Source organism: Amphiprion ocellaris, chromosome 4 (genome assembly GCF_022539595.1).
Source record: "Amphiprion ocellaris isolate individual 3 ecotype Okinawa chromosome 4, ASM2253959v1, whole genome shotgun sequence".
NCBI lineage: Eukaryota > Metazoa > Chordata > Actinopteri > Pomacentridae > Amphiprion > Amphiprion ocellaris.
The window spans coordinates 2,407,350-2,435,091 of record NC_072769.1 but is presented as its reverse complement, the minus strand read 5'-3'; the positions used below and the strand labels follow the sequence as shown (position 1 = coordinate 2,435,091).

Sequence of the window (27,742 nt, the reverse complement as noted above, 5' to 3'; positions counted from 1 at the left end):
TTTGCATAGTACATACAACGTCCTCTGGTACATCATTTCTATTTTAGCAGATGATCAAGCATTGTTTAAATATGCAATAATGTATTTTCTGCTTGGTCTAAAACTGGGCTATGCAAAACCCAAAGAAAAAAAAGAAAAGAAAAATTAGATAAAGCATTGAGCTGTATGTGACTGTATCATGTCTGGTGCTCAGTGGGATGCTAGAGAAATAGATTCACACTTTTAAAAAGAAAAGATATCCTTTAAGATTGGGGGTGGGGGTGTTTTATTTCAGCTCAAAAAAAGTTAGGGATGTACATGTCTTTTTTAGCTCAATTTTCTCTCTGGTTCAGACTCTGTAGACTTCGCTGACTGACAGGCAGACTGAAGAAGCTTTGATAAAAACACAACTGGTTCTTTAGCTTTTAAATCTCTCAGGACACAGCAGCCAAAACATGGAACCAATAACTGCTGCAATACAGCAGCCTTTTGAAGTGCTAGTTGATGGAGGATGCAGTGTATGTGTGTGTGTGTCTGTGTGTGTGTGTGTGTGTGTGTGTGTGTGTGTGTGTGTGTGTGTGTGTGTGTGAGTAAAGACGAGAAAAAAGACAAAGCGAGTGAGGAAGGTAAGGGAGACGGTGGTGATTGGCTTGAAGGTTAGGGAGTGCAGTTGCGACGTGAAGGTCAGCAGCTTGAACTCCCCACTGAGTATATAATGACAGGGAAAATAAATAAATAATGTTTTTCTCGCCTCAATCACTACTGTTAATGTGCCATTAAACGGGGTACTCAACCCCCGACTGCTCTAACTGAACTGCTCGGTAGCCAAAAGTACAAGAGTGCGGTCATTTTTGGCAGCTCCCAGGTGTAAGCGTGAGTGTGTGCAGCCTGTAACTAACCAGCCCACTGCTACTCTTCCTGCAGGCCTGTCCTGTAAATAAAGCCGGAAGGCAATATTATCACTGGACAAATATTTAGCTTTGATTCACAGAGGTGAGTATATTGCACGCAAATCCATGATTGCTGAAAGACTTTGACTTTTCATAGCTGTAAAACTGTAGCTGTTGCTAGGTCATTTTCCATTCTAAAAACATGAAGGTTGTTTTCAGGACAACCCGACCTGCCCATGCAGAACTTATTGGGCAATTTTCAGGAAGGAGTTACCTACCTTACCCTGGAGTTGGTGCTTTTAAGCTGACGCTGAATGGTTAAACTCAGAGGACAACATGCCATTTTTCTACCCTCTCAATGTCCTCGTCAAGCCTTTTTTTTATTATTGCACATACAGCTGATGTTGCACTGCTCCTTATTTTGTACAGGTCATTGCCTATATTTATCTTTTTTTAAATTTCCATATATATATATATATACATATATACAGAGGTGGGTAGTAACAAGTTACATTTACTCCGTTACATTTACTTGAGTAACTTTTTGAAAAAAATGTACTTCTGAGAGTAGTTTTACTCTGCCATACTGCCAGAGTGAATGTAATGCAATAATGGTATATATAGTAAATACATAGGTAGTTAGAGAAGGGCTCAGTGCATCAAGAGAGGTTCCCCAGCAGCCTAGGCCTATAGCAGCATAACTAGGGGCAAACTAAAGGGACGTCAAGAGGGGAAGTCAGTTGTGCAAATGAAAACACCAGCTCACCCCGTCAGGGTCACCCAGTCAGTCCTAACTATAAGATTTGTCAAAAAGGAAGGTTTTAAGCCTGGTCTTAAAAATAGAGAGGGTGTCCACCTCCAGAACCCAAACTGGGAGCTGGTTCCACAGGAGAGGAGCTGATAACTGAAGACTCTGCCTCCCATTCTACTTTTAGAGATTCTAGGAACAACAAGTAAGCCTGCAGTCTGAGAGCGAAGAGTTCTGCTAGGATAATATGGTACTATCAGGTCTTTAAGATATGATGGAGATTGGTTGTTCAGAGCTTTATATGTCAGAAGAAGGATTTTGAATTCTATTCTAGATTTAACAGAAAGCCAATGAAGAGAAACCAGTATAGGAGAAATATGATCTCTCTTGCTAACTCATGAATACAATTGAGTGTCATCAGCATAACAATGGAAATTAATACAGTGCTTCCTAATAATATTGCCTAAGGGAAGCATGTATAATGTGAACAGTATTGGTCCTAAGACAGAACCCTGAGGAACTCCATGATTAACCCTAGTATGCTCAGAAGAGTCATTGTTGACATGCACAAACTGGAACCTGTCTGATAAGTAGGATTTAAACCAGTCCAGTGCTGTCCCTTTAATGCCAATACAATGTTCTAGTCACTGTAATAAAAGTTTGTAGTCGATTGTATCGAATGCTGCACTAAGGTCCAATAAAATAAGTATAGAGACCAGTCCATTATCTGACGCTATGAGAAGGTCATTAGTAACTTTCACCAGAGCTGTTTCTGTGCTATGATGCACTCTGAAGCCTGACTGAAACTCTTCAAACAAGCTATTCCTTTGTAAATGTTCACATAATTGATTTGCAACTGTTCTTTCCAGAATTTTGGAGAGAAATGGGAGGTTGGAAATTGGTCTATAGTTGGCTAAAACATCTGGATCTAGAGTGGGCTTTTTAAGTAAAGGTTTGATTACAGCAACCTTAAAAGCCTGTGGTACATAACCTGTTACTAGAGAGAGATTAATCAGATCTAACATTGAGGAATTAATTAAAGGTAAAGCCTCCTTGAACAGTCTAGTTGGGATAGGATCTAAAAGAAAAATTATAATATTTCCCTTCCATTATATCAGTAAGTGGTGCTGGACTAAATAGAGAGGGTATTATTTCCTTAAATTTAGTCACCGAATTGTGAGACAGACATCTACTGTAATGATATTTATTCTTAACTCCTATACAATCTATTGTTGTAAATTGAAATGTTATCATAAAATGGTCAGAAAGAAGAGGGTTCCGGGGAAATACTGTTAACTGTTTGATTTCTATGCCATAAGTCAGAACGAGGTCAAGGGTATGATTAAAACTATGAGTTGGTTTATTTACATGTTGAGAAAACCCAATTGAGTCTAATATTGAATTAAAAGCAGTCGTAAGGCTGTCACTGTCCACGTCAACATGAATGTTGAAGTCACCCACAATAATGACTTTATCTGAGCTGAGCACTAAATCAGATACAAAGTCTGAGAATTGAGATAAAAACTCAGAGTAAGGAGCAGGAGGACGATATACAACAACAAATAAAACTGGTTTCTGAGCTTTTAAATCTGGATGAGAGAGACTGAGAGTAAGATTTTCAAATGAACTGTAACTAGCATTAGCATAGCATTAGCATGGATATGTCCGTCTTCGGCTTTTGTCTTCTGTTTACTAACACCGGCAAAGTGAAGCGTGACGTCATGCTTGATAACCCCGCGTGATATAGCGGGGGGTTCCTGAGGTGACTGAGCTTGTGCCGTTTGGAGGAAAGTGAAATACAGTATATCTTGTCACTGGAAGTAGTTTGTACTGTTCAAACATACAAACATTACCTTACTCGAGATATTTGTTTCAAAAGCTTTATGTTGTGAAAAACAGATTTGAAAATTTGTGTTTCTTGTGCCTTAACTTGTCATTTTGTAAAGATGTTATTCATTTTTGCTAATTTTTTTATTTTATTATTTGGAAATACCAGAATTTGCACATTATTTTACATTTTTGTCTGTCTGATCACATCATTTCTAAAAAATAAATTGAACATTACAATCAAACACTTACCCAGTACTTGAGTAGTCTTTTCACCAATTACTTTTTTTTTTTCTTGAGTAATTTTTTGGATGACTGCTTTTTACTTCTGCTTGAGTGATATTATTTTGAAGTAAGTTACTCTTACTTGAGTACAATTTTTGGCTACTCTACCCACCTCTGTGCTTGTGTGTGTATACACACACACACACACACACACACACACACACACACACACACACACACACACACACACACACACACATATATATATATATATATATATATATATATATATATATATATATATATATACAGTTGCTGGTAGTTGGGGGTTCCTTCGCCCTGCGAGAATTTACACAAATCCGATATGATGCCAAAAGCTCAAAAGAAAGATGGATCCCGCACTGGAGGCTAAAGTGAACATGCAGAGGCAGTTGGTCATCCTGGAGGAGGAGTACGAGAAGTTAAAGGAGTTGAAATAAAAAAAAAAAAAAAAAAAAAAAAAAAAATATATATATATATATATATATATATATATATATATATATATATATATATATATATATATATATATATATGAGAATCTTTGAGACGTGCTGGAGAAAACTTTGCGCAATGATCCCACTCTCCCATTATCAATATAACATCTTGGTGAAAAATTAATGCATTTCTGGACAGAAATAAATGCTATAACATTGCAGAAGCTTATTGAAATGATGCCACCGTGAATGAGTGCCATACTCAAAGCTAAAGGCAGTCCAACAAAATATTAGAGTGTGCGACTTTTTTTCTGGCCGGGCTGTGTATATATATTCATATATACACTACAAGCCAAAAGCTTGGAAGCAAGATGAAATTTGTACAAAGAAAGATCATAGTTTCATTGGTTTACTTTGCAACAAAACAAACATGATTATTATATAAAGAGTTGCTCATTAGAAAACATTTTTGCTATAATTGGGAGGGATTTGTATCTGTATCTTTGTTCAATACTCAGCTGTTTCTTTATAGTCAGTTCTGTGGTAATTATAGAGATATGGACACAGGATTTATTGGAATTTTTTGAATGCAAACTCTCAAAAGCCAAAGAGCTGAAGTGAATAACACATACTATGATTTGTTTTTTACTTTTGCGCTGAAGTTGTGACTCTTGTAAATCTTGTCAGCCCTAAAACTATGCCTTTCTTTTCTCATGTTGGTATTTATTCAACAATTGTCTGGTAACATCAATGTATATCTAAAGGTAAATTGAGAAAATGGTGTGTATCAATGAAAGCAAAGTCAGATCATGCAGTAAATACATCCCAAAATCCATAGAATTCATATTGCTTTTTAAGAAAGGCATTGTGAACAGAAACTTGAAGTTGCATTCTATTTTTTTAATTTAGTTTTTTTCTAATTATCTTTCTAAAAAAAATTATTTTATTCTTAGATTTTGTTTGGCATTCGTTGTGGTTAGCAAATAAAAAATTTCATAGTACATGTTTCTTTACTGTACGTATGCCAATAAACTTTGAACCTTGAACCTTCTTTCTTCTTCCTCAAACATTGCCATAAACAGCTGATGAGGAGTGGACCAGAATACCTGCTGAGAGGTGCAGAAGTCTCACTGACAGTTACACAAATGGTTGGATTGCAGTGATTGCCTCAAAAGGTTGTGCAACAAAATATTAAGTTAAGGGTACCATCATTTTATCCAGGCCTGTTTCATGAGTTTATTTTTTAAAATAATTCTGTTAATCCATGGTTCAAAAGCAATGCCTGATTTTCATTGGGTAATTTTCATAGAATTTTTATTTATTATTACTTTTTTCAGATCCAAATTATTTCTGTGACCATTGTGGGTTTTTCTTTCATTAACCGAGGGGTACCAACTATTTTGTCCACGTGTGCAAATGTTTCTGCCACTAATTCCTGCACTGGAAAGCCTCCTATTGCAGCCGCAAAATTGTCTGTAAAAACCAAAAACTACATTCTTTGTACTAGCACATTCTAGAGATATCCTTAGATACAGATTTTTTGCACTTAAATAAAGTGATCACCTCTGTTGGGTATGTGGAGTTATTACTGCACAGTTGGGACACACACACACACACACACACACACACACACACACACACACACACACACACACACACACACACACACACACACACACACACACACACACACACACACACACAAAAGCCATAAATTACCTGCCATGACAGTAATAAGAGAGTCTTGGAGATGTGGCAGCCAGTCTTAGATGCTGGGGAGCCTCTGGGCTGTACTTCCTTCTGCTTAACCGACAATGTTAAAACTCACTCATTAACTTTACTGTTAGACTGCCAAGCCCTGGTGGTGTTTTTTTCCTCTTGGTGCAGGTATCTAAGTTTTTGTTGGGATTTTGTTAAAGGCTCGACTACGTGGATATGATTGTTATTCGGTCTGTAGCTCCAAAACCTGAAGATATTACATTGATGATGATGTAAAACCAACAAATTATGTGAGTAACTTTAAACAGTGGCAGTTTGGTATTTTTGCTTGCTAAATAACTGAAAGGATTAAATCAAAATAACACTTTAAATCCTTAACAATATTTCTACATATTAACCAGGTAGTAAACTTGATTGCAAATGAGAAACACAATAACAACAGTCCTGTGCAACGATATTTGCTCCCATACATCTTCTGCCACAATTTAGATTTTGTGGCAAATAGCTGCTACAGAATCCTAATTGTGGCAGTTATTTGATTCAGATGTAGTGTTGGGCTTTAGCGTGTTCCTTTCCTGCCAAAAACATGATTGCTCTGGACGTGATGAGGACTCCACGCTTTGTGCTCGATGATGGTGACAGCATCACAGCATCAACATCCCTTCAGCACTTTGTCAGAGCTCAATAATTTCCTAACATCCAACACATTGAAGTGTCAGTGGTGTGAATACTTAAAATAATAATTAAATTTAAAAAAACAACTAAAGCCCAACCCCAATAAGAACAGTTTGCTATGAAGAAATCTGGCTTTATGCAGTTTTTCTTGGCTGTGTTGCCTTCATACCTGTTGTCATTGGTGTACCGACGATCTGGAGGATCGAAAAAAAAATCCCAGTCCGCTGCTAAGAATTCGGCTTGATTACTGTGGGCTTACAAAGAATATTGGGCATTTTGTTGCCTGAGTTGCGTACTCTCCATTGCTACACACTCGCTGTGTTAATGTGGCAATCAAGTCTACGCATGAAGAATGAAAAATGAGCGGCTCATCCCAAGGTACCTTCCGTATCCTAGTTGGGCTCGGTTGAATTCATGTTTTAGACGGAGAGCAAAAACAGAAGGAAGAAGATGGTGCCAAGAAAATACAGAAGAAAAAAAAACTTCAGCAGGCAGGCAAGTGCTCTAAAATAATGGATATACATGGAGGTGGGCAGTGCAAGTGTGAAATGATTGGTGTTAAAGCAGTGTTAAGCTGCCAAAACGCAACTTAACTGTCATGATTATGTCACATTTCAAGTAAAGGCTTTTTCCGGTTGTCATTTTATCAGGTATTAGCTGGCCTCGTAGCCATCATACTGTATCACTTAAACAAGAACAGGCACTGCAGGCATCCCTGGAAACTGATAAACAACATTGTGGGGACCAGTAACTCACTACAATGATTCCCCCTTTAAAAAAAAAAGGAATAGTTTTTATTTGTCAGGATTTTCTTGAGCTGACACAAAGTACGACTTCTGAGCTCAGTTACGATTTGATCATCTATCCCAATAAATAGAATATTTTTAGTTGCTTTTGAGTTGGAGAAAAGTAGGTTCATTTTTCAATTTTTTCAAACATAGAGTTGCTTGTGGTTTCCAAATACCACTTGACGTTTTTGTTGCACTACTCTGGATTTTCCTCTGTTTCTACGCTGATAAAATACATTTAACACGTACACTACAGGCCAAAAGTTTGGAAGCAACTTCAAGTTTCTGTTCATAATGCCTTTCTTAAAAACCAGTATGAATTCTGTGGATTCTGGGATATATTTACTGCATGATCAGATTTTGCTTTCATTGATATGCACCAATTTCCTCAATATACCTTAAGGTATACATTGATGTTACCAGACAATTGCTGAGTAAATGTTAACAAAAGAAAATAAGGGCTTTGTTTTGGAGTTGAGAAGATTTACAAGAGTCACAACTACAGTGCAAAAGTAAAAAACAAATCATAGTTTGCATTATTCACGTCGCGCTTTGGCTTTTGAGAGTTTGCATCCAAAAATCCCAATAAATGTCAACTATGTCCATATCTCTATAACTACCACAGAAATGACTAGAAAGAAACAGCTGAGTAAAGAAATAAGTGTACAGATACAAATACCTGGTCATTATAGTAAAAATGCATTCTGATGAGTGACTCTTTATACAATAATCATGTTTATTTTGTTGAAACTATGATCTTTTTTTGTAGAAATTTGATCTTTCTTCCAAACTTGTGGCCTGTAGTGTAGTTTCCCTATTTCACCCAGTGAATGTATACGTTTGCCCAGCCCTGTATTTTATATCCATTTCTGGCAGCAGACCATCCCCATATGAGTAGACGTCATACAGCAGAAACCCAATGTTCTCTGCAATTAGTTGGAAAAAATATATGCATGTGTCGGCAATCAACCAAAACAGTTAGAAAATATTGGCACATTGGACGTTGGCAAAAAGCCAATATCTCTCACCCCTAATAGAAAGTAGGGATCACACTAAAAACAGTATTTGTGTTTTTTAGGTAAATTAGAGAGCTGAGGTGGCTGCTCTCAGATCAAACCTTCCAATAGATTTCTCAGATCTATTAGAAAGTTGGCAGAAGGTTAGAAAGTTATTTAAGTTAATGTTTAGGGACACACTGCCTCAGAAGCTGTATGTATAGTTCAGTCACTATATGATACTGTATACATTTTCTATATTATTGGCTGTTTTTGTATTCAAAGTTAAGTTATATATAAGCCATCCTTGGATGCTGTGGTCAGCATCTTGTAGATTAAAAGCAGACAAGCTGGGAGAGTTCTTGTGCTCTCAGCACTGGCCGTTCAGATGTGTAGGTGTGGAGTAGAAACACTGCAAGTAGGTAAGCAGTGTGTAAATCAATAATATAATAATATACTGTGTTCCTTATAAAAGAAGCTTTCTACCTGGCGATCATTCTGCAGCTGCCTGGTTGTCAGCGGCTGCTTCTCCCAGTAGAAATCTCAGCTACTATCACCCTGCATGTTTATTCCACACCATCATTTTAACGCCTGAGCTTAAATTAAGTGCCCCATCAACCCCTGCCAGCTGCACACCAAACTGCTTTTCCCCCTCAAATGAAAACAAATGGATTGATGTCAGAACAGATCCGTCTTGCCTGTTTGTCTTTCACTCCTTTACCAGTCTCTGCCTTCTCCTCATCCCTCATAATGCATGTCAGGGTGTAATGATCAGGAATAATCTACGAGAAGTTGGACGGTGTACGGCGAGAGGAGGAGGAGGACACGTTTGGGGAGTAGATATGGCATCGAGCATGTGTGAGCCCAGGAGAGGAACAGGATTAGTTTGGAATGTTGTACTTCCATTACCAAGAGACCGCTTTGGGAAATAAGAAATGCTGTTGGCTTTACCTCGTCCCCCCACATGCGCTCACCTGCCCTCCACCAGCCTTGTTCGTCTCTTCATCTGACTTCCTGTTTCTTGCTGTGTGTGTGCGGTGGGGGTTGGGGGTCACGGTGTGTAGCATAAGAACATGAACATGCTGAAATGGAGGGTTGTGAATTAAACATGCATGTTCTTTCTGCATTGCTCTGCCGCTGTGGTGGGACGCTACGCTTAGTGTCTGCGTATTTGCATGTGTGCATCAGTGTGTGTCCTGGCCTGGGATGTCCCATATCAGTAGGGACCATTTGCCCAAGTTCTCTGCTGAGGCGCTTTAATATTTAACACCTGCTCCTCTCACCTGCTGTCACTTGCCGAAGACACACCGCTGTGTCACTCACTCACTGAGGCCTTCCACATTTTCACCTCTAATTTTTTCCTCCATCTTTCTCCCCCACATCTCCATTTACACCAGCAGCCTGTCCTTCTTCCTTTCCTTCTTTTCTGTCCTTTCATTACACAGTTTCTCTCCAGTGTCTCTCTGCTGCTGCTTCCAAGCTTCTTATTCTCTGGCGGCGGTTTATGAGAGGAAGAGCCAGCCATGTTAGGATGCTCAGTGAGGTCTTGGTAGCCTTGAACCTCTGCGACGCATGATTGGATGATGGGCTTTTGTGTCTGTATGTGAGAGAAACGAGAGAGGGAGGAAAGGGAAAGAGAAAGTAGCTGGGTTAATATGGTTACTATGGTGACTAAACCAGACTGCAGCCTTTAGTTCTGTTCTGCTGGCTGCTGAGGTTCTCTGGCTGCGTTTACACCTTGATGCCCAGCTCCTTCCAGCTCCACTGAGCACCACATTGAACAGAACTGGCTGTCAATGTGAGGCTAGAGAGAGATCATTTCTTTGTCTATTCAGATTCCGCACTATCGCACCACCACACTATCAAGTCCAATTGCAGCCAAACAAAGATGGCTCATTTAAAAAAAAAACTGTTTACATGAGAAAATGATGTGTCCACACTATTATAGGTCAGTTTTATTAAGGTCCTTTTGTCATTTTTTGGTTTACAAACAACTAAACTGTCACATTCACTGCCAGCATCTGGTAAATAGACAGCCACAGCCTGGTTACTCTGCTATCAAGTAATATTTAGCATTCAAATTCACTTTAATTTAATTTTCATTTAAATATCCCCCTCTCATCCAGCAGAAAATAGTGATTTGATTGCTTTACTGTTAAATAATTTCTTTTGCCATCGTAGAGTCATCTTTCAAAATCAACATAAATTAAGGAATAATTTGATATCGGGGGAGAAAAGTTTAATTACTTTCTAGTAGATGAATCAGATGAGAAGATTGTAAGCATTCTCAGACCAAAATGTAGCTACGTTGGTCCACAAAATCTCATTAGTTTCACAGTAAATGCTATAAATTATTGAAATGCCTATGTTTTTTTTTATGGACTTTTCTGTTGGCCTGTGTTGATGTTTTGTGAGTTTCATATTGTTTCTCTCATTTTATACATTAAAAAAAAATATACAAAGTTTACAAAAGGAGCTGGAGTCATCATCTGTTTTGTGTTGCTGTATTTGCTGTTCAATTTTCAGTCACTGTTTTATGTGGCTGACCTAAGTCACTTTCAGTTGCTGTATTCTAGGGCTGCAACTATAGATGAATCGATGGATCATCTAAGGACGTTACTGCATCAAAAGCGGAAGTGAGCGCACTATGCAACAGCAATAACCGCCCGGGCGGAGCGCGGCATGTATAATACATGCACGATACAGCGCAGACAACCGCATTTACGATACAGCAGACGATACAGCACGAATGTCATATATATGTACAATATGGTGTGGATGTCTGCCCGTGTTCAGCACTCCACCCAGACAGTTATATCTGTTGCATAGCGTGCTCACTTCCACTTTTGATGTCATAACGTGGTTAGACGATTAATCGATTCATTGGTAGTTGCAGCCCTACTGTATTCTTTTGGGGTGGCACAGTGGAATAGTGGTTGCAATGTTGTCGCACAGCTAGAATTAATTGGCGATACTAAATTGTCTGTGGGAGGGATTGTGAGTGTGCTTGATTGTCTGTCTTTCTATGCAGATGATGCTTTTGTTTATACTACAAAACTAAACTACTTGGTTACGTTTTGATTATGGTTTAGACTGAAAATACACCAATGTTGCACTGTTTCTTTCATTTTCAGCCACTGTTTTCTGTCATTTTTACTCACATTGCTTTTATTAAAATTATATGAAAATATCATGGTTTGGGAGAGATTACACCCATGCAAACCCTCAACATGAAGCTTGGTTGTCTTTGTTGCTATGATGAAGAATCCCATCCTAAAAAATGTTACCATCTCAAAATTTTACAGCATTTTTTTTGGTGAAAATAATGTTTTGCTCTGTGCGGTGACTTAGCTATACACATTTTGGAGTGAGACTGGGCTGGAGCTATTTCTTGGTAAGGCACAGTAATTTTCAGTAACTAGACAACCAGACTTAACTGTTTGTTTGTTTTTTGTTTATTATTTAGAAATGTGCAAAAATGAGATACAACATGTTCAATAGTATAGTTTTACAAAACCACTTAGTGATTTCAGAAACTGCAGTTTAGCGTCTGCAAGAAGCTAAAGCTGAAGGAAAAGTATTGTGTTTTTGTTTTCCCAGTGAAGTCTTTGCTGCATGGGAACTAGTCTGCATCCGACTACATACGTGAATATGACACCGCTGAACTGACACTGACTTAACCTAGATCTACAATGAAATCTCCATCTGCAGGGGAAGTGAACATCTGTCAAGTTGGCTGTCGGCTAACTGCTAAACTACATCAAAAAGCATCATTTATGTCATACTGTACGTCCCCCTTTACAATGCAATTACCAACAAATAGATATGCGGCCACTGTCACTTAATCATATAGCATTTTTACTGCATGAAACATCTGCATTACTGAATATGTGGATGTAAGTTTACTCACTGTTACAGTATTTGCTGTTAATCCCGTCTGTTACGAGTGCAGTTCTAAAGAAAAAGGCTTGAGCTAAAAATTACTAATGTATGCATCAAGATGGCCCAGTAAATACTGCATTTAAGAATTTGACAGTGGAGGGATTTAAAAATATCTGATTCTATGTGTTGCCTCCCTTTTAACATGTTCATGATGTATTTTCAATCTGCGCCACAGGGAAAAAAAATTGGGTCATTCAAAGCAGACAAGGTAAACGCAGTATTAGTGGGTGTTACTCACAAATGCAAATTTGTGAATCAGGTACAAAAGATAAAAACCTTGAAACAAAAACCTCATGTAAAACAGAAGATAGGAAGATAGTTGATGTCTTTTTTGTGCCAAGAAGAATACATTTGGACTATTAGCTGTAACTTGGGTTTGCACTGCAGTGAGGTCAGCATCCCTAAAGAATGAAACAGCTGCACCTTCACTACTCATCATGTTGTCTTGTCTTGGAGTTGTTTTCATCTTCGGAGGGCAATTGAAATATTTGGTGTAGTTTTCCAACAGTCGCTTCTCATCATTTCCTTTTAACTCGGAGCGCTTTTCATCTTTGGACAGTGATGTCCCCCCTTTTGGCTTTGTGACAGTCACTTTACTTTTCAACACACTTTCCTCTTTTACTTCTCCTTGAATTTGCCGTTGATGAAGTTTGTACTATCTATACATTGTCTTAATTTTTGCATCAGCCATTATTGCTCAGACTGCTCATAGCAACCTTCACCGCTGCTTCTGTATATTTCTGATGCTGAATTATAGGTGTTTACCTGATAACAGAGACGATTTGGCCAGTTGTTTAAAAAGGCTTGGGAGATATTTGCCTTGGCCGGGGGCGTTGTTCAGCTGTAAAATAAGCCTTCAACAGACTGACATATGATTGATAAGACTTTCCAGTTTTATTAAAGATAAATCTTGGAAATTGTGACTAAAAACAGTATGTAAACACACTGGAGGTAAATATATTTTTTTCCTCCCTCCTTTTGCTCGATTATTGCTCTGTCAACATAAAAAGATATCCATTTCAATACGTATACTGGACCATACCTTCTGTGAGCTATGAAATGGCAAGAAAAATACAAGTGAAGGGCAACCGAGCAACAGCACAAAGATAACAACAACCTCATAAAAAAACAATACTGTTGTACTGCAACTGTAGGCTCCCAGGTCGTGTTGCAGTTTCACGTTTCTAAATACAGTCTGATGAATTGCGCTTTATGCACATCTTTTAATTTGCTCCAATTGTCTCTGATGCCATCACTGAGATGCTTTATTGTTGTTTTAGTACAATAGCCCTCACTGAAATGTTGATGACAACAGACCAAACATCTTTTATTTGAAAAAAAAATGGAAAACAGAGGTGTTTCTGCACACCCTGCCAAGGGCAGCACTTTGCAGATATAGGCAGAATTCTAAAATTGCTTTTCTTGTTATTTGAATGCTGCTGAGTAGATGGATGACTGTCTTGAAGGATAATGGAACGGTGAATTTTTTTAAAAAGCTGCTCATATCAAACACACTGCTCATACCCAGTAGCTCATTATTGCATGAAGTGAAATATTTTGCATCTAATAATGCAGACATCAGGTCTGAAAGGTCAACACAATCCATTAAAATTGTTAGTACTTTGGTGACTTTTACAGCACTGCAGTGATCACAGGGCCAAACTGTTAGCGCCTACATGTACCTATATTTAGCTTTATAATACGTATTTACGCATTATCAAAGGCCAGTTTGGAAAATGAGTGTTTTTATCTGGCTACCAGTGTACACTAATAATGATGTCCACATATAGAAAGAAAGCATGTATTTATGTTTGCAGACACAACTGGTAATGCATGCTTTAAGGCTGCTATTTCTATTTCAACGTCTCTGTTGTCTGTTTGCCATTCCAGTAGTCTCCTCAATGCATACCATCACAGCACCGAGTGGTCCGCTGGGTTCAGGTCACATATCACTATTTATTCTTGTAAAGTCACTAAATTCTAACATGAGGAAGCTGTATTATGAGCTGTGCTGCACCATCCATTTCTTTTAACCTCCTCTGGTCGCAGTGGAATGGAATTCCTGACTCCTTCAGACAATTGTACAAATATATCTTTAGAATAAACTGTGTAAACTTATTGTCTCATTGGCAAGCTAACTCACTTGTTCAGAGAGATTTTATTCCATTTCACCAGCTCTCTGTTGAATTGTATAAAGTACAGCAGCGGAGGCCTACGTTTGTTAGGTTAGTATGACACTTTATTGAACCCAAGCAAGAATTCCAGCATGAAAATTCCAAAATTATGTTTGTAAGGGACCATTTTTTGAGATTCACTTCTTCCTCATCCATCTGTCTTTCAATGAAGAAACTTTCAAATAAAACTAGACTGTACAGACTCTACAGAAAGACGAGTCAACAAAATGTCTGTAAATGATCCAGTCCGAAGAAAATGAAAAGAATCTTGGAGGACGAATGTGACTAACTTGCACCAGCACATTCCCAGCTTGCTGCGCTCAGCTTGCCAGTTACAGTTGTTTAGCAAATAGCTTGGTGAGTAATCCCTGCTTCATCAACCTGTAGACCAACCACATATTTAACTGAAACACAGAAATGATGTTGGATCCACAAACAGAAGCAGCCTGTGGTTGAACTCCCACCATCACAGTGAGTCGGTTTCTGCTGGAGCAAAACTACTGCCAGTCCCAGCTGATAACCGACAGCTTCGTCTTTCCAGTCCTGCCTAACAGTGCTGCTGCCCAGCCACGGCAGCCTAAGCCTCTGCTTCTTACAGCGGTGACTCTGGTTCATACAAGTCAGCTTTGACACTGACAACCAGTGGCGTTCATTGGGGCACGAAAGGGTTGCCCTTTTTCCTCTTGGGTGCAAATTGCCCTTTTCAACCAGCAATCAAAACTTTTCAGGCCTTTGACTGGCCCTTTCATAGGGCATGACCTTCTCTGGCTCAGCTGAGTTAGAGTTAAGGCCTTTATTTATTTTTGCTCATGTCCCTGAAAACTGGCTGAGTAAGGCCCCGCTGACAACATGTTACCAAACATGAAATAATCCATAACGTCATCTGCGTGCCTATAGTGGAAAGTCATTTGGCTGTCCAAAATGCCCTTAGTTCATCAGAGCTGAGGGGAATAAAACCAGTTTTGTTTCAGAAAATAACAGCACTTTTTTCAGAATATGTTGCTGGATGTAAACTGCTCGGCTACATCTGGCCAAAGTGATAACAGGCTAAAGATCACCCCTTTACCTCACATACAGCAGTAAGGTTGAAAACCTGCAAAATGTTGTGGAGTTTAGAGGTAACTGGTTCTATTATTGTCAATATAAAAAAAAAAACTGAGTGCTTCATAGCATGAAACTCTGCTAAATGTTGCAAAATAAGAGGATGTTATCTTATTATGTTTGTACTTGCACCTCACTATTAGCACAGACAGAGCAAACTGAGAGTTAAGACTGAATGCTGCTGTTGGATTACAATGACACTGTTTTCTTATGTCAAGAATCAGAGGGTTGTTGGTTTCAATTAAACCGTCCTGACAGCTAGAAGCAGTGACAGAGAAGCAAAGCGCCTGGTGCTGTAAGATGTCCAGATCCAACATGAGATGGTGAAGATAATCAGGTTTATAATGAGATGCCCTGTTTAACATGCAGACTGATCTGAGATGTCTTGATGTGTAAAACAAAAAATATTAATAAAACTTCACTGAAGTAAACTTCAGTCACTCTTCAAGACAGTTGATATCACTTGAAGGCCTGTCTAACTTAATTTGTTTGACCTTAAAGCTACAAACTTCTGGCCTTGTTTTTTTTTTTTCTGGAGAACAGTGTTGATGGTGTTACACCACTTGTGCAACTGTCTATTTATGTGTCTCTGCATTCTGTTTATCCCGCTGCCTTGGCAGCGAGTCTCAGTTATTGTCGTTTTCTGGTTGGAAACGGCTGCTAAAAATGTCAATCTCTCCTCGGCAGAGCTGCTGTAGCTGTTTAGCATACATCATGAGCTGTGTTGGTCTGTCCTGTTGTCTGTCTGCGCTGCGATGGACCAGCAGGATGTCAGCCAACAGGTTCCTCCCACTCACACACTGCCAGAGAATTACCTTCGTTGGACCTGCTGTCTTTGCACCTGTGTTTGTGTGTGTGTGTGTTTGTGAACAAGAGCATGTGCACAAGTGCTCACGAATCACTCAGATCTGTCAATAGTCACCTCTGCTCAACCTCAGACAGGACGGTCTGCAGCAGGTCCTACACAAACCAGCCCTAATTTATCATTCCTCATTTGCTCTGCTGCTCTCCATCTTCTCCTCTGCATCACTCTCTTATAACCTCTGATTTTTCAGTCATTCTCTGTGTGTTTTGCTTGCCCCCTTTCTTCCTGTCACATCTTGCCAACCTTATCCCCTTTCCTTCTCTCTTGTCATCCCTCCTGCTCTCCTCCCTCTCTCACGCCCCAGTTGGGGAGTACAATGAGATGGTGATGGCAGGGTTGTGGTGTGGTGCGGTGTGTTTGTCTGGGTGATGTCACACTACAGCAGCTCTATAGTAGCTCTGTCTTTTTTAATCCCTGTGCTCACAGACCACACTGCTATTTTAAGATTCTATAAGCCTTTTCAAAGAAGCTGCAAGGGGAAAGCTTGTCCGTGTACTCTGTACTGAGTGTATGCATTTGGCAAGAGAGAGTGAGTGTGTGAGAGGTGTTCTAGGTATATTTGTATGCATGTGTTTATTTTTCCCCAATACCAGCTGATAACACAATTCTTGGTAAACTGTTCATGTCATAATTAGTCTAACTCACACAGACATGGATTTAAGCCTATTATGATATAGAAGATTTGTATAGCTGGAAGACAAAAGTCTCTTCTGACTCTGAATTTAATCTATTTGGGGATTTTTAAGAAGTATAATATCATATTTTTAGAGGCTCCATCTGCACATTTGCTTTTCTGCTGCATCATATATATGGTATAATCTCAGCGAAAAAGTCAAGTTGAATATTTAGAACCACAGCTGATGTCGTGTTAAAAAAACAGGCGGGATCTCCAGACAATAAACAGACAATAAACCTCGCTCAAGGTATATTGCATGCTCATTATTGTCACAGCAATATACTGTAATATCTGCAGCCCTGAACTGTTTGATCCTTTGTCTTTCATCATACGTGGGTTAGCAGCACAGAGGAGTCTATTCGGTGGCACCCCGTCTGCAATTTCTGAGTCGATTGGCCCTTTTAAACTTATAAAACATGAAGACAGATGCCAGCCCTGGCTCTTTGCCGGTACCTGGACTCCTCGGAGAGAAAGGTGTGAAAAAGGAAAAAAATTCACTTTTATAGACTAGAATTTAATACACTGCTGAAAAACATCAGGAGATAGTCAAGGTCATGACAGAAATACACAGTTCTGACTTTGCAGCAAAATCCCACGTCACTAAATTCTCGGTACAGTAAAAGAATGGCAATAAGTAGAGATGTATCATCAGCTAAATGCACTGTGGGTGTCAGAAGTAAAAGTAATCGTAATGTGCACTGCTTGATGTCAGTGTCAGTGTTGTAAACACAAATCAGCCACAACATTAAAACCACTGACATGTGGTTGGGAGTAGGGATCAACTGATACTCGGCCCGGCCAATTATCGGTCGATCCCTACCCCAAACCCCCCACCCCCTATTGCAACAGCAGTTCTTGGTGCCATTTGCCACCCTCACCAGGACAGTGCACTCCAGACCACCGCAAAAACTGCTCAGGAGTGGCCCGGGGAACACAACAGAGCTAAGGTGTTCACCTGGGTTCCACACTCCCCAGATCCAAATCTTACTGAGCATCTGTGGGATGTGACAGTAAAAGCTTGATCTAGGTAGGTCCCACCCTGCTACCCACAGAACCCACAGAATTCACTGCCACCATCCTGGTGCCACAGGACATCCCCAGTGGTCCTGTGTTCATACCCCACTGGGTCAGAGGAGTTTTAGCAGCAGTACAATATTAGGCAGGTGGTCATAATGTTTTGCCTGATCGGTGTATATGCAAACTGACCACTGTTTGACCAACTGTATAAAACGTTTGACTCTGTAAATGTTCTGGGTCAGCTTACCTTCACAGACTCATGCTCTGTGTTGGTAAGCCCACCGTATACTCCACTGAACACCCCACTACTGCAAACTTCGCATGAGGAGTTTGGGTAAATTTCTTCAACACAGGTGGAGTCAATCACATTGATCGTGTCATTCCAATGCAATAATCTGCTCGGAATCCCTCCCCCAGCAGGACAATTCATGCTGCCATGCTGTAAAAACTCCTCAGGAACAGAGCCGATGGGTTACCTCCCTGGATCCCAAACCGATCGAGCGTCTGCAGGATGAGTCAGGACAAGTCCGATCCACGGAGGCCCCAGTCCACAACCCACTGGACCCAAAAGATCTGCTGTCAACGTCCAGATGGCAGACATCACTGGACACCTTCATAGTCTGTGTCCATGCCGACAGGTCAGGGATTTTTCAGCAGCATGAGGGAGATAATATTAGTCGGGTGGTTTTAATGTTTCGGCTGTTCGGTGTTTAATACTAGATTATCACTGATGTATCTTCACAGATTTAATTATGGTGGCTGATTGATGCTCAGCTAATTTAAATTGCTTTACACACTAGTAGGTATGTTACACTGTAATGATGTCATACTTAATGCTAATGTTGTGCAAGCTGATCACAGTGTTATGATTGCCTTGAAGTATTATCAGAAAATAGAGTAACTGTTTTAAAATGCAAGCACCGCACATTGCGATTGCTGAGTAAATGTACATGATTGTGTTCCACCGCTATGTCTGGGATGTTGAATATCAACAGTCTGTTTTAAGCCAATTTTAAAAAAATGGTTGGTGTTGTTGTTTTTCTGGAGTGGACAGTCTCATGGCTCCAGTTCCACACTAATAAATGTGTTGCAGTGATGCTGCCCTACAACTGTCCCCAACATTTTCATTCTGCTGTACTATTCCTGCTGCTCTGAAGTGCTTTGAGCTGTTTCTTCATTAATAGAGATTGTTTCCTACATGAAATCTACAACCTGCCTCTTGACATTATCCCCAAAAGCCTCCTTTAGGGGTTTCTTGATATTGTTGGCTCACTGTAAATAGCTCTGTGGCCACTGGGGCTATTCCATCCTGTTTCATACATGCAACGGCTCTGCCTCTTGGAAAAATGCTACAGTTTTGTGCAGCTTCAAACCCGTTTCAATATGATTGCTTTTGTATCTGTCTTCTCGGAGGTGACTCGGCCGAAGCAACTTTTTTGTGACTGTGCTCTTCTTTTCCTCAAACGCTGTCTTTCTGCCGACACTGGAGCACATCATGTCACTAAAGTTAGCTGTCTGGAGCATGGGGCTGGTGTAAACAGCACTGTCCGGGCAACCTTCTGTCACACGGAAGCAACAGAACTATTTAGGCAGTTTTTCATCTGCCTTGTCTTGTGACTCTCATGGGGTCCCTCAGGGTTCAGTTCAAAATACATTGCTCTTCTGCAGTAGTTTGCTGCATCACTGAGTCATATTTTTAAGACTCACATTTCCTTTCAGTGTTGTGTTGACAACAGCCAGTGGTGTGTCCTACTAAAACCCATAAAACCTGCTTTGATGACAATATTTAAATGTTAACTGACCCCAGCTTTTTATGAATAGCCAAACTCTGTCCTTAACAATATTAATTCAGGCCTGTAACTTTTCTGTTTTTGTTCTCTTCAGCTTTAAGAGTGAATGAAAATGATGTTTATTCATGTGTTGTTTTGGATGATTCTGTAGAAGGCTGGACCTGAAAAATACTCAAACTCTCCACATTCAATTTAATAGCAGATTGAGAAATAATGCCCAGCTGAGTAAATTATCAAAGTAAAACTTTAGTGGTCCCAGTGGATAAATTTGTCCCCTGTGTTTGGCCCATCTTAACTATTCAGGAGGAGCTGGTTCTGTGCAGCTCCAACTCTGGACAGAAATAAGTTAAAAAACTGAATCTTCATCCTGCAAGGGAACCATGTTAACTACTCATCAGCTGCGTTGTCTGCGGTAAATATACAGATTATAGTTGCAAAATGTCAGTTTTAAAAAGATAACATGCTCTTAACATCATCACTTCACAAATCAGATGTCCTCATCTCAGATCTGCTGCATGAAAACAATAATTTCTTTCAAGATCATGTTTTTCTACCTTTAGTACTCCTTAATCTTCTCCCTCATTGGAAAATCATGCAAATACTTTCATTTCAGCGGTTATTGCAGGACACAAGATGTCTTACACTTCACTGGAAAATCTATTTTCAGTGTAGATTCAGTGGGTTTTAGATTTGCACACCTCAAGTGGTGTAAGTTGTATATTGCATCAAACTAGGTGTTCAGAGGAATGTAAAAATGTTGAACTCTGCTCATGCATCATTCTGCAAAGTCTCGGTCAAAAGTCCAAGTGAATAGTGATAAGAAAAGCAAATTTTTGAGAGCTTTAATTTATATTGTAGTGATCCTTTTGAGGATACGCTCTTATGCAGTTGACCTATCACAACTTTATAGTAGCAGTAGGCATCTACAGAGCAGCATCCATCACCCTTATCCAGTTCTGAAGCCCCTGCCTTTTATCTCTTCCCTACTGGATTACTGTAATTCCTTGCACATATGGATTGGTCTGTCTTCATTTCCTGCAGGATGCTTGAATAGTACATTGCTGCCAGTCTTACGAGTGCATCCAGAAAGGTAGAACACATCCCCCTGTTGGCTCATCTTAATCTTTTTTAATCTTTCTCCTGCACTGCCATAGCACAAATGTGCTCTGTAAGGTCTGGTATTGTAAGAGAGGTATTGTTGCTTGCATGGTCTCCATTCCTTATATTTCAGTTTCTCTTTTTTCTCCAGCCTGTGGTTCTTGTCGTTTGGGGTTCTTGAATGTTCTACATTCAGGGATGACATACCTTCACTGTTGGTTTGCATAAATTGTTGAATTATCCCGTTAACACAGTGCTAAAACTGACCCTTTCATCTACTCATATCAAACTTGATTAAAAGCTCATATCTGTGATTTCGCAGTGGACAGTGTGTAATGTACAAATGTGTGAATTTATGTGCGCTCGTGTTTGAGAATTTAATGAGTGCTTCTTCTCGGCGCTCGCAGAGAACCAGTAGATCTGATTATATACCGCCGACACTATCAGGACTAAGAACTAAATAGCCTTTTATGTCAAAACTCCTCAACATATGGACTCTTGTTCCTGAGACCCAGTTGTAGACGATAATGATGGTGATGTCAAAGAAGGTAATGCCCACGAGATGAGCGCGCTGACAGTAACAATGACAAGGATGTGTGCGATGATGAGTAGTGAAGTTCCTCTTAAGACCACAGAGCTTGTTTTATCTCTGATGGAGAGAAATGGGATGTGATTGTCATCACAGCAGCACTGAGGTCATTCTCTGTAATTAGCTTTTTTATTAAAAAGGATTTTATATGTCTCTATGCAATATTCAGATTATGTGGAAGTATTCTAATGAACAGTAAACATAGGTAGGGAAAAATTACATTAATAATGTAAACATCTGCTGTATAATTAAAGTGGCTCTTCCCCGATAAACAAAGCTGTTCAGTGTAGTCTTCCTCTGCATTGTCTGATTTACATCCAGCGTCCTAATAATCATGTAGAATTCAGTTTCATTGGTTTTGTTTGAATGTGTTATCTGTGATTTTGCTCAAGAAGCATTTACCTTACAATTTGTAAGTTGTTAAAAAATAATGTGGGTTTTCATTGAATTTCAAGTCAAGACAAACAGCACCCGCTAAACAAGAAGCCACAGTGACTATCTGTTCATAATATCTTTAGACTTTCATTTATTCTTGTATTAGTGGAATTGGAAAGTTAGCACAGACACTCACAGTTATACGTTGAGGCAAAACTGCAGCGAGTTAAATCTACATAAAATCCGAACCACACACAAATTATCCCTGAACTGACATGAATTGAGCCAAGGGTTCATATGCAGTGTTTGCAAAAGTATTTGCCCCTCTACGGATATCTTCTATTATTGCATATTTCTCACACTTAAATGTTATAGATCATCAAATTAATATTTATACTTATTTAATATTAGACAGAGATAACCCACAAAATACAAAATACAGTTTTTGATTTAAAGAATTATTGAAAATGTCACAGTCGCAGCTGCAGGCCCCAGCAGTGGCAGTACTCTCTCCCTCACTTCATGAGTGATCAGTATGACTCTACCATCGAACTACTTCCCGGATCCAAGCTACCGTCCAGCCATCTGTACAGCCTGTCCAAGCCTGAACAACTAGCCATGGAGACTTACATACATGATGCTTTAGCTGCTGACATTATTCGGCCTTCCTCATCCTCTGTGGGAGCTGGATTCTTTTTTGTGGACAAGTGGGATGGAACTTTGCGGCACTACATCTCATCACAGACAAGGTTCTGAACTCTAAAAGAGAGGAAGAACATGAATTTTTAGAGTGTTGGAGGATGTTCCATGAGCTTGGAGCATCAAAAGAAAAAGCTGTTTTACCAAGTTCAGTATGTGCTCGAGGAACTTTAAGAAGTAACAGATCAGTAGAGCGAGTCGTATAGCTACCAGCATTCCACTCTAACAAGTTTTAGATGTGAGGTGGTAATTTTCCAACAAGGGACTTAAATATATATAAAAGCCAATGTTTGTTGTGCCTCTCTTCCAGAGAAGGCCAACCAACCTTCTCACACAGAACACAATGATGAGTTCTGGACCCAGGGTACAGAACTCATCATTGTGCACCCAGGGTCATCAATGACGCAACAGCCTACACAGTGCGTAGGTTGATGGATGTCTCCTGCCAGGGGCGGGGGGATTACAATACCCGGTGGACTGGGAGGGATATGGCCCTGAGGAGAAGAGTTGGATACCCATACGACTGATTTTGGACTCGACACTGATCAAGGGTTTCCATAGATGACACCCGGATCGGCTGGCTGGGGCACCTGGAGGTGCCCGTAGAGGGAGGGGTACTGTCACGGCCACAGCTGTGGGCCCCAGTAGTGGCAGTACTCTCTCCCTCACTTCATGAGTGATCAGTAGGTGCAGCTGGAGCAGGAGGCGGCAGGTGTGTGGCATCTGTAATCAGCTGACCTAGAGGAAGCAGGTGGGATTGGCTAATCATCTTAACCATGTGCCATAAGAGGAGACCTCACTCACAATTCGACGCCGGACCATGAACAAGCAACAGTCAGTCTCGTTTCTTGTTTAGTTCAGCTCGCCTTGGTTTTTCGCTTCTGTTACCTGTTCGCTTTGTGTTCCTTCAGCCTGGACCTCACCTGCTCCCGACCCCCCCTGGATTCATTCGTCACAAGCCGATGCCGTCCACGGCCACATCAACCTCTGGATTCCTTGGTGTCCCTCCACCTTCACCACCGTCACTACTCCAGATCTGAGCCGCCACATGCCGCCACACGGGGTCTCCTGCTCCACCCCAGACCACGCCATCTGTTCCTGCCACTACGGCTTAGCCCTACACTTGCCACTCCAGTCAGCTAAGTTTCCCAGTCCTGAGCCAGGCTGTTAGCAAACTAATGTTCTGTCGTTGCGTAGTATACTTTGTATTTAGTATTAGTTTATCATTCGTGCCGCTATCCGGCTTAGTCTTTCTGTACATATTTTGAGTGTTTAGCTTGTACTCTCATTGTTTGGTTAGTGCAGTGCTTAACCACCATTCATGCCGCTTATCAGCGTTATCATTCTGCATACTCTCCCAGCATTCACTTTGCACTCTCGTCATTTGATTAGCTTAGCGCTTAGCCATACTGGAGCCTCCGTAGCTCCAGTATTTTTCTACTACGGTAGATTCTGTATTGTTAGTTCTCGTTGCTACTTTGTATCAGTTACTCTCTCCTGCCTAGGTGGTACCTATCATGGGTTAGTCTTACTGTGTTCCCTGTATATTATTTGTAGTCACTTGTTTATACTCCGCCCGCCTTTAAGGGCTCTATTCCGTAGTATCCCTTGTACTCTTGTGCTACGTTCGTCATTTCCATTAGTAGTTCCTGGTTCTATAGTTGTAGTTCTGTTCATTGTATTTCTTAATTTCTGTAAATAAATTCCTTCAACTACTCCCTGTGTTGATGTTCCTCATTCTCTGCACCTGAGCCTCCTTAAGAACGGTAACAGAAAACCTATATAACCCCTCTGAAAAAGTAATTGAACACCTGTACCTATAAACTGGTTGGTCCCTTGGCAGCAACAACTGCAGTTAAATGTTTGTTCCAGCTTCTGTTCGGTCTTTTACATTACCATGGAGGAATTTTGGTCCATTCCTCTCTGAATAATAGAATAGTTTTTAATTCAGTCACATTAGATAGTTTTCTGGCATGACCTGTCCTTTTAAGGTCTTGTCATAGAATCTGTTAGATTGAAGTCCAGACTTTGACTCGGCCACTCCAGACCTTTATTTAGTTTTTATTGATCCACTCAGAGGTGGAGGTTGTTTGTGTGCTTTGGGTCTTTGTCTTGCTGAATAAGCCATTTCTGTTGAGCTTTAGGTCATGAACTGAAGGTGGATGTTCTCCAAGATTTTCTGACAGAGAGCAGAATTCATGGCTCCATCAGTTATGATGAATCATCCAGATTGTCAATCTATCACACTACCACCACCATGTTTCACTGCTGGTATCATGCTCTTCTTGTGGAATGCAATATTAGCTTTACACCAGATGTAATGAACCCGTGTCTTCTAAAAAGTTCCACCTTTGACTCATCAGTCCACAGGATGTTATCCCAAAAGTCTTGGAGCTCATCCAGATATTTTTTTGTAAATACCAGATGAACCTTGTGAATAATGTCTCTCACTGTGGTTCTCTGGAGTCCCAGAGCCTTAGCAATGACTTTGGAACCCTCCAGACTGAGAAATGTCAATGATTTTGTTTCTTATCTCTTCTTGAATCTCTTTAGAACGTGGCATCATGCGCTGCTTTTTCAGACCCTTTAGCTACTTCACAATGCCAGACAGGTTCTATTTAGTGATGTTTAGATTCAACAAGCCTGGGAGTAATCATGTGTTAGTGGCGAAACTGAACCCATTGCCAAATGAATTTGGGCATTTGATAGATTAGTAGCTAAGGGGGGAATTACTTTTTCACATAGGGCAAGATGGGCTGGACAGCATTTTTCCTTCAATAAAAGATATCATCATTTAAACTGCATTATGTGTTTTCTTGGGTTATCTTTGACTTGTGTTAAAATTAGTTTGATGATCTGAAACATTAAAGTGTGACCAATATGCAAAAATAGAAGATTTTTGTAGGGGGCAAATACTTTTGCATAGTATTGTAAATGTGATTCTGCAAAGCTGGTCATTGAAACAGTTCAACACTCCAACCAGAGGTCTTCAACCTGCACACTGTAATGACCATTCTTTAGGGGCGGATGAAGGATTTTATGTGGATGTTTGACTAATGATTGGTGGATGACAAGAAATTTGCGTTTGTCTCTAGTTGCGTGATGCTTCATAATCTGTGTATCATTGTTCACTGAGTTTTTTAAAGGTATTTCTGAGGCATTGTATACCTTTATTAGACAGAGATGACAGGAAATGAGCAGAAAGGGATGCGAAATGACATGCAACAAAGGTCAGCACTGGATGGAAACCAGGGGCATTGTGGTTCATCAGAGATGCTTTAACCCCTGAGGTACTGAGTCACCAACTCTTCACAGCAAATAAAAAAGTATTAAAACTATTGTGATGCAAGTTTATACTGAAACATTTTGTTGGCCTGGGCCTGAATAAGTAGGACTTTTGTATATGTGTGTGTGTGTGTGTGTGTGTGTGTGTGTGTGTGTGTGTGTGTGTTTCGGGCTCCAGCTCATACTGCATTCATTAAACTTTACAAACAGGCAGCTCATTCTTTCTTCTGCAAGAAAGCATGACAGCTAATCAAGCATTAGGACTGTACTGTATGCAAAGACTCAGTGGAGTTAAATAATAACATAGAAATGCTACCATACTTTGTAAGTCTTTCCTGTGCTGCAGCCCAGAGCAATCGAGCTTCAACCTAATCTCCTTTAATAGTAAAGATTAACGTTATTGTTGCCTAAAAAAATGGATGAAAACAGAATTTAATCACAGGGTCTAAGAAACCTGTGCCTGCATGGCCAATTTCAAGATGCCAGCTGGAAGATCAGGGTATTGACTAGTTGCTGTGTGAAACAAAGCTCAGCGACAGGCTAAAAGTTGTGTAATTCTTGATGCTCCTTCAGAGCGACTGCTGATGTACTCACTCACTGTAATTGGTATGTGAACAAAGGGTGCATTCTCCAGAGCAAATACTCTCTATAGGTACAGTGCTAGCTACTAACTTTTCAATTGTCTAATAAACCAATTACCGCGACTGGCATACAACCCAATCAATCATGGTTAAGCAAGTGTTTGACAAAACTGCACGACTTGAGGGAACGATTGCCATCACTAAGCCACAGTCTCACATCAGTCATAGTACAAGTGCAAACAAGTGCAAAATGCAGAAGATTTTTAGTCGGCTTTTATTAAATTGTAGTTACAGATGGAACAATGCATGTAGTCAATTTTTATGAGGATTCTGGTTTCATTTTCCTTTTTGTTTCTCAGTGTATGCTCTTATGCTATCTAGTTGCACTGACTTTTACAAACTAAATTAGCTGTTTTGGACTGAAAGTCTTCCATAGCATTTCCAGTAAGTGCATTGGGATGTTAAAAACTGCTGCAGTATGTTCAGAATCAGTTGTAATTGCTGCACAGTGACATATGTGTTTACATGAGCATAAGTCGCTGCACAGATAAGCTGTTGTACCAATCTACTTAATAGACAAATACAATAAGTAATTACACTTGCATATATGAATAGTAGTGTTTCTCACCCCCCTCTACTGTACAGATAGGAAACCATACTCACTAAGAGCAGTAGCAGAAGCCTTGAGGCGTCCAACATCCATGTACTTCTTGTGTTCTGTTGGGAGAAAGTGAGAGATGGGAACAGAGGAGAGGAAGGTAAGAAATAGACAAAGAAATGGAAAGAGAAAAGGAGATTGGTGTGAAGCTTGTGTCAGAGGCATACCATGTTGGTGTCTGTTCCACTCCTCTTCCTCCATGTGAAGAAATTTCTCTTTTCCCTCAGAGGAAAACTGGCCCTGAGACGGTGAGCCAGGGAGGGAGATGAAGCAGCGATATGAGTAATAGAAATAATAGCGAGTGCAGGAGGAGATCGAAAAACAAAAAGCAGACTGATAGATTTGTTAACGTAACTACACGCAGCTGTAATGTCCAATTACATGCTTTAGAGAGTAGAGTTCTGTATGTGCAGCGTCTCCATTCAGCCAAACAACAGAGCTCTTTCTCAATATTTGTTCTTGTGTCCCTCATGACATTTTATTTAGTCAGTAGCTTACAGTGCAGTGAGAGTTGAAATGGCAGGTCATTGATTGTGTTGCATATCAAGCTCACAGCACAGTACCATTGTA

The 27,742-nt window shown here is 40.0% G+C and overlaps 1 protein-coding gene across 1 annotated transcript in view; it reads left to right on the top strand.

Moving 5' to 3' along the window:
• grin2ab (glutamate receptor, ionotropic, N-methyl D-aspartate 2A, b) overlaps positions 1-27,742 on the top strand; it is a 141,437-nt gene that overhangs the window by 35,085 nt on the left and 78,610 nt on the right. The window lies entirely within an intron of this gene.